Genomic DNA, 9,242 nt, shown 5'->3' on the forward strand with positions numbered 1-9,242 from the left:
TCTCTCTCTCTCTCTCTCTCTCTCTCTCACACACACACACACACACACACACACACACACACTATTCATAGTGAAACTTAATATAACAGTTCAGTATTACATAGTTGTCTTGATTGAGAAATCTTATGCTGACAATTTATTCTTTAAGTTGGTCCACCTATCCAAAAAGCAAAGTACACCTGAAATGTAGAATTGCATAGGAACAAATAGGCTCACTGAAAAATACAGAAGATACTGTTGGACATGCCAGATTAACAACAAGAGAAGAGTCCAGCAGAGATGACCTGTGCACTGTTCACTTTGCGACTGTCCCCTTTCTCTAGTTATGGGTTTGAAATATTTGCATCACCATGAGATGATTGCCTTCTATCTATCTATCTATCTTCTTCTATCTATCTATCTATCTATCTATCTTCTATCTATCACTAGAGAATATTGCCTTCTCTGAAGCTGAGCAGCAATAGATCTTCATGTCTTTCTGGAAAGGAGAGCTCAAATTTGGATAAATGTTACTAGAACACTATGTAAGAATGAAGAGTCAAAGAGAGGGTGAGAAACTGAACAGCCAACTCAGAGCTTTGTCAGCTGATACCTTAAACCTTTGGAGATGGATGAGCCCATTAAGGCTTTTTCCTTCCAGAACTCAGGAACATTAGCTGTTCACATAGGATTAACCTGATTTCAGAGTTAAAGACTCAAAAGCTGTTTTCTCTAAGTCTAGGGATTGTTTCATTAAATATTCACCTTCATAGTTTGGAAAAATTAAGTGAAAGCTTTTTGAGGTAGAAACTACTAGGAAAATAAAAATGCAGTAATATATAGTATTTTTATTTTAAAATTATTACATGTGTAAATAATGAGAAATTGGGGCTGATGAGATGGCTCAGTGGTTAAGAGCACTGGCTGCTCTTCCAGAGGTCCTGAGTTCAATTCCCAGCAACCACATGGTGGCTCACAACCATCTGCAATGAGATCTGGTGCCCTCTTCTGGCATGCGAGCATACATGGAGGTAGAATGTGGTATACATAATAAATAAATAAATTTTTTAAAAAAATGAGAAATTAAGATTTTACTTTCTCTTATAAAAAGAATGGGCATCTTAGTAAGAAAAGATCAAGTTAGATGAAAGTCCAAAAATTAAAAGGTTCTCTGTCAAAACAGTTTTCATTAAGTATCTTTCTTTTATTATAATGTTTAATGGTATATTTATGAAATATTTAAAATATACAGAATAGTGAAGTAAACATATGCAGAATAAGAATTTATGCACACAGGTATATCTATGAGGGTGTCAATTGTTGTATAAAGTGATTGATGACGAATAAACATCGTTGGAGTATAAAATCAGTCATTGAATACCTTTGGAATACAAAGTAATAATCAAACATTGAAAACAGAAAACAGTTGTTGTGGACCACATCTGGCTTCAGCAGAAGCAGCCATGATTACTCACAAATGACCTTTCGGAGCCAACCTGATGACATTTTCTCCAGGAAGGAAGGGGTGGTCAAGTACATTAAATCCTGAGCTGAGATTTTTACCTCTCCCTACTATGCCTTCTGGCCACCTCTGTGTAATTGTTCCCCATCCATCCATGATCAGAATGACTTGAGCTGTCAGTGTATAAACACCACGGAAGGCTGACTGAAGGGAGAGCACCCTCTATAAAGCTATCAGGAACTTGTCATCCATGCTGGGGTGAGACTTTTCAGGGGTGCAACTGTTTATAGCTACATGCTTTAGTGAGGTTCACCCCTTCACCTATGCAATAGAAGGAAGCCCAATAAATTCACTGTTAGATTTTGAAAGACTTGGGTGGAATCATTCCCTGGTCCCATCGTTGGCTCTTTCCATGATCAGCAGGTGTCTGTTTTCTTGTCCCAGGAAACGTTTATATAACCACAACTCTCTGACTCTCTAAGTCAGTACTGTTCTTCAGGTGTGCTCTTGATACTATCCACCATTCTCTCTCCTTCAGGATGTAATTGCAGCTCTGAATTAACGGATTAAAATAGAAGAGTGCGTGGTACAGGAGACCGCAGCAAGGATGAATGTTCGTGCTCAGTTCCGGTTATAAGATATGTTAAGGGCACTTTGCAAATTTACAAGTGCTATATTTAGTTTCAGATAATTTGAGTCAATGCTTTTATGCTTTTATTTCTTTCACATTTTAGAATTATTTTATATTAAGCAAGTACACTGTGTATTCATAAAAGGTAAAGGTAAGAACTGAGTTGATATAAAAATCAATTGATCCAAGAAAGGTTTTTTACTGGAAAACAAGGGAAATTTGAAGCATAAATATGGTTTAATATGCATTTAAAATCCTCACTGTGTGTCTGCACGATACCCCACTACCCAAGTCTCATTTCCACCAACACTTCACTCCACATGACACACTCAATATCCTCATTGCCTTCGGGAGCCACATACTGTTACAAAAACTGCAAATAAGTAATTAAGAAAGATGACTATTGATTGACTTTGGCAGAAATTGAATAGATATTGGTCTACTGAGATTTCACTGGGATTTGAAGTTTTCAACCTCAGCTTTTCTGAAAATGAATAAAGATATTCTAACGTTTGGGTGTCAGCCTTGAAACATATTATATATTATAAACTTATTAGGTAATTGCTATGTTTGCATCATTTTAATATTTCTTCTTGGAAATAAATGTGACTTTATAAACAAGGGAGTATTGTGATGAGGGTGAAGGGCAGGTTCTGCAGTGGAAACTTGTTTGGAGATAAATCTTTGACACTCTTCTCTTAACATGAGTAACCCGATTCAGACTCCAAAACTGAACATAAGCAACTTATTTAGTAAGGAAAATTAACTGACCTTCCTTTCTGACTTTGTGTAATGATATTAAACCTTCCTTATACAATATCATATATTTGCATATCATACTCTCCTTATTTATAATCACATGCAGTGTACATGGCAATCACTTTCAGATTAGCCCCACCGCATCCCGTGTGTCCTTGCAGTTCCATGTAAAGAAACTATAATATCCCCAGATCTTTCTACTTTACTGCATAATGAGATCATCTCAAACATGTGCTATTATTAATATCCCTAGATTTTGTGTTCAACCCAAAATTTGTGGAAGAGAGAAGAAACAGACTGGACTGCTTATAAGGGGAATTACACTGCCTTATCCTTCTAATAGGTCAGTAAATGCTTGGGGCACAAAAAATTCCAGGTGATTGAGAAGAGCACTTCTGACATGAAGCCAGTCCAACAGAGCCAGGTTAGTGACAGGCTTACATATAAAGCCTGCTGCACGTCAGTTCAGTTCAGAATGTTCTATAGGACAGTGTGTGTGCTTGAGGTTCTGCGGGCTGGAAGAATGTCTAAAGAGGATGACAGTTCTGAGAAGGGTCCCAAATAGATCCCTGCTCAAAATTATTTCTCAATAATAAATGACACCTTTTAAGATGTGACATTTGAAGTGGCTAACTACTAATAGAACTACTGCCACCAAACACTTTTATACTGCCCAGTACTCATATTAGCATCAGCATAATAAGAAGGTTCTAATATTCATAGAGCATTACAACTCTACCACAACCATTGCTTATTTTTACCCCATACCTCTAATCCACAAGCAGTCAGCACTACTGCAAAGTTATAAAGAAATAAACACAACTGGTGTGTTTACTTCCTGGAGCTGACTTCATTCATATCACCCATCTTTTATCTCAGAGTCACATGCCCTGTGTCAAATCCGTGGGTGTCTTGTCATTTACATCCAGCCAGCTTCGCATGCTCACTTGCTTTTCCAAATCCTATGCTTGTTCTCCTTCGGCCCCCATCATCTTCACTTTTGCATTTGTAAAGGTATCATTTTCTGAAAATCTTAATTTGCATTGCTCATTATAGCATTCCTGATTGCTGAGGATTGGTTTGACTATTAGGGTTTTTTGAATGTTGAAAGGTTTTTTGTTTTTGTTGTTGTTGTTTTTGTTTTTGACTATTTCTATTGAGAATGTCATCAGACTCTTAATATAGACCACTAATCTGTATTTTATTTTCATGTGTTTTTTAAAAAAAGTCTTTTTGAATTGCACATAACCTTCTGTTCTTTTATGATTAGATTCATTTTCTTGGATGAACTCAAGTTGAATCTACCTTCCTACAGACAACATAAATTCAGCCTTCTTTGTGACTAAGGGAGCTGCACTGTGCATATGCACTGTGTTTTCTTTAGCCATTCCTCTGCTGATGGACATCAATGCTGACTGCACAGGCTGCAGCTGTGAGAGATGCTGTGATAAACATGGACATGCAAGTTTCTCCCATAGAAATGGATCTGGTATGTGGGTGGACACCCAGGAGTTGTGGCTGGCCCCTATGGTAGCTCCATTTTTCATTTTGGAGAAACATCTGTACTGATTTCTTCCATGTTGGGACAAATTTCTTTCCCAAAATTCTATGCACCTTGGCCAACCCTTGTAGTTTTGCTTTTTGTTTGTTTGTTTGCTAGCAATGCAGAATGTAGAGAAAGGTTCAGTTTATATCTCTCTGATTTCTGGAGATGATAAATAGTGTCATATTTTATTGGCCTTTTCACTTTATTCAAAGTGCCTGTTCATTTGCCTGTGTGTTTGTTGGGTTATTTACTCTTTGGCATTTAACTTTTTTGGTTCTTCTGGATGTAAGTCTCTGCCTGATGAGTAGCTGGCAAAAACTTTCTGCCATTCTGTTATCTGTCTCTGAAATTGTTGAGTTTCCTTTGCTATGTGAAGATTCTCAATTTAATGTCATCCCATTTGCCAAGCACTCTTGCAGTCACACAGATTATCACTTCCTATCCATATATTTCTCCTATATGCCTTCAAATTTTTAGGATTTTTTTCTTTAACTGGGTTTCGAATGAAGTGATAGGTAAGGACCTAGTTTCATTCTTCTTCATTCATAGATAGATAGATAGATAGATAGATAGATAGATAGATAGATATTCTCATTTTTTCATCATCAATTTTTTAAAGCTAAAATGAAGTTGTGAAAAAATAATCGCACATTTTTGGTACTTTTCTAACGTTTCAATGGCTCTGGATGTGTGGCTTTTTCCAAATCATATATTCCACCATCTTCTTGATCACTCTTGTGATAATGAAATGTTGTATGTTTGTATGACTAAAATGCAATTCCAGATTAGATATTTCAACACCCTCCTCTTTCCTGATTGCTTAGAATTGCATTGACTATTGAAGTCTTTTGAATGTCAAGAGATTTGTTTTCTTTATTCCTATTTCTATAGAGAATGTCACAAGAATCTTTTTTTAATTTATTTATTTCTTTATTAATTAATTAAAGATTTCTGTCTCTTCCCCACCGCCGCCTCCCCTTTCCCTCCCCCTCCTCCAATCAAGTCCCCCTCCCTCGTCAGCCCAAAGAGCAATCAGGGTTCCCTGCCCTGTGGGAAGTCCAAGGACCACCCACCTCCATCCAGGTCTAGTAAGGTGAGCATCCAAACTGCCTAGGCTCCCACAAAACCAATAGGTGCAGTAAGATCAAAAACCCATTGCCATTGTTCTTGGGGTCTCAGTAGTCCTCATTGTCCGCTATGTTCAGCGAGACCGGTTTTAACCCAGGCTTTTTCAGACCCAGGCCAGCTGGCCTTGGTGAGTTCCCGATAGGACATCCCCATTGTCTCAGTGTGTGGGTGCCCCCCTCGCGGTCCTGAGTTCCTTGCTCGTGCTCTCTCTCTCCTGGTGCTCCTGATTTGGACCTTGAGATTTCAGTCCGGTGTCACCAGAATCTTAATGCAGATCATGCCATCTCTAGATGGTTCTTGGTAATGTGTGGATTTTATCAACATTAATTCTGCTGAGAAGATCATCCTTTAATGTGGAGCTAGAAAGTAAACAGCTGTGCTAAAGCTTTGCTTGCCTTGGACATTCATTTAGTCAGAGTAATGAAACCAGTGACTAAAGGGAAGGTGTAAGTTATGAGCTGCTTGACAGCCTCGTTTCTGCTCCACTACCTCAAAATTGCAAGACTGGCTTGAGTCAAGTCCAATAATCTTACTTAAATTATTCTAGACTGAATAATTTCTAGATTGTTAATAACCACCAAAAGCTTATAACTCATTCTGTTATTATTTCATATAACACACATATACATACTATAATTTGAATTTCCAGTTATCCTTCTGTATTCTCTATATCTGTTGGTAATTGGTTTTATGATTCTTGTGAATAGTGAGTCTGCTGATGAGAAATTCTTTCTAAAAAAAATAACATTGTATTTGCTGACAACCCATGCACATCCTCCTTCTGTATCCCTCAAATCACGTGGAAACTGCTCATGTATAATACAGTATAAATTCTAGGTTTATGGTTGTTATACTGTGTTCTTTAGGCAATAAGATTTGTGGAAAATTCCTTTGTTTAGACACAATTTTATTTCTCTTTTCTGAATCAATGGATGAGGACAAAGATATGGAGATCTGACCATATAAAAAATGTTTCTCCCTGCAAAGCTATGAGTTATTAAAAGAATAACCAGCATCCTTAAATGAAGTGTTTTCTAAGGCAATCTGAAGCTGTGGAAAATAATTGCTTTGGGCAAGCCCTCCCGTGTTTCATGCAGATAAACTAATCAATCAGAGCCAGGCCTTGTCATTACAAGTGCTCATCTTATTACCCGAGGCTTATCGCATGCAGAAAATCGGACTCAATGAAGGAGTGTGTCTGTGTCTCCTGTCCACAGATAATTGAAAAACACATAAGTCTCTAGCCCTGTTGTTGGCATCTAGCCTTTCCCACCACTCTGATGAGCATCTTGTACTTCATTTTCTACTGTCTTTCTCTACCTTGGCCACATATGAAATCATTCCTGGTGAAATGTTTCTGGAAAGAAGAACAAAATTCTCAGTCCATCTATTACTTGAGTAAAACACCACAGAGTGCTGTTTCAAGAATTCCTTCAAGTTTTCAGATTACATAGACTTCACCTTTACATTTAGAGTTTTACAGTCATAATTATTTTGGTGTGTGAAATTTTATTTCTTTGTTGTTATTGTATTTTGTTGCGATTTTTAAATCTTCTGCTCATTGCACTCCCTATTGTTGTTCAATTTCTTCCTGTTCTTTTGGTGAGAGGGGAAAGTACTGAGCATTTCTATACTTGTTGAGTAGTCACAGCCCCCATTTAATCTCTACTAGGAGACTCTGGAACTGTTTCTGGGTTCTCTAAGTCCCTGGGAATCTCACAAGGATTGGTTAGTGCCCTCATGGAAAGATGGTGAGCTTCCCTTACCTATGAACACACAGAAGCTGTTAACTCCTTTTGTGGATTAGTCTTGTTAGCAAAATGCAGCACAGATGCTACGTCTGATCTCTGGGGGCTCCTATGAAAGAACTCGAAAGTTAAGAAGCAAGGACGACTGATGGCATCTTATAGTTTTCCAAAATACTGCCTCCCTCATCTTGGGAATATCATCTACCTCAAGACCAGAAAGAAAGCAGCCTAGCATTATTCTTCTAGGAGACATCTTTATATCGGAAGAATCACAGTGAGTTATTGGATAAAACAAGACTGAAATTTATCATGAGTATCTAGATATTTGAAGAAAACATGTTTTTTTGTTTTTGATTTTACTGTTGATGTACAAAGAATGTTTGTTCTCAGAATTTTTTGTCTCTTTTTGTTTCTGTTTCTCTCCCCCGCCCTCTCTCTCTCTCACACACACACACACACACAGATATATAATTCAAGGTAAAAAAATCATAATGAGTCAAATTGGGAGTATAATAGATATCATAGTGTCTCATGAAGATAGGTCAATTTGTGTACATAAGTTTTGAGATACACACAGAAAAAATATAAGTACATATTGTGTCCCCCACCATTTGTAGTAAGCATCAATATTAACTAAAAGTGTCTTGAAATATAAAGGGTCCTCCACTAATGAATTAGCCAATTTAAATATTAATCTAACCAATCTCTTGAGCTCTTGACAGTTCCTCAGTAACTGGTAGAAGAACACTACACCTAGGCAAAGTGGGCAGAACATGGACATACCCAACACGAAACCATAGAAGCACATTCAAAAAAGAAAACAACCTTAGGTCAGGACGTTTATGTCTTCTTAAGTTTTAGCAATGGATGTCTCATGTCTTAGAGACCACTGGAAGATTTTATTATAGAAAAAACTATACATTTACAGAATTGCTTAGCTCATTTTAATTGTAGGAAAAGTATTATTTTATTAAAGGTAAGTCAGAAGCTATATTTGGTTTCTTACACCCTGAACACAGGAAACAAGAACTATAAGTTATACATAGAAAGCAGAAATCCTGATCTAAATACAGAAATCTTCCTAAACACAAGGAATAAAATGAATGCTTATAACTCAGGAGGTCAGAACTATGCCACAAGCACAGGATGTTTCATCTATCTACCCATGAGTGTGACCCATCAAGGCTACATGAGCAATGCTTACTAGGTTCTCTTAGCCAAGTAATCACGCAATCCTCCTCTAGGAAGAGAAATAGAGGCCCTCTTATAATATGGAAAAATGGCCAAATGGGCCTGGTTTGGTTACAGAGTCCTGCAATCCCAGGACTAAGGACACCAGAGGGGAAGGATCACTGGACAAGGATACAAAGGGAAGTCACATCATGTATCATTTGCTCTGAAAACTGACTGTGGATTGCCATTAATTTAGTCTTAAAAATTACATTAATATTATATTTTTTGTTAGAACCATGTTATTTTATTACTATGAACCATGAGTATCTGGTCTCACCTACGGAGAAAGTAAAGCCTGGTACTAAATATAGGAAATCTAGGAAATGAAGGAGGAACTGAGTAACTTTACACTGTGTCAGGTTTGATGATATTTTCTTTTCCTGTTGAAAACTGACACAATCACATTGGATGAAAACTATACAGATCTGGGTTCTCTCAGTTTTGAGTTTAGAGGTTCACATTAGCCTCACTCAGCTAAAACCCAGGCATTGTCAGTTCTGCTCTATCCATGCACTCTAGAAGAGAATGTGCTTCATTGTTCTTTTCAGTCCCTAGAATTGATGGCAGTTCTCTGTCTCGTGGCTCCTTTCTCTGTCTTAAAAACTAGAATCCAGAATCTTCCATTATCTTGATTAAAGCTTTTGTTATCCCAATCCTATAACAACTGACGATTCTTACCTCCCTCTTAGACAGTCTCTGATAATGCCATTGGGTAAAAACGGATCCAAATCCTGGTCCCATATGCCAGGATATTTA

This window comes from Alexandromys fortis, unplaced genomic scaffold (assembly GCF_014885135.2).
Source record: "Alexandromys fortis isolate MF-2015 unplaced genomic scaffold, M_Fortis_MF-2015_v1.1 scaffold_221, whole genome shotgun sequence".
NCBI lineage: Eukaryota > Metazoa > Chordata > Mammalia > Rodentia > Cricetidae > Alexandromys > Alexandromys fortis.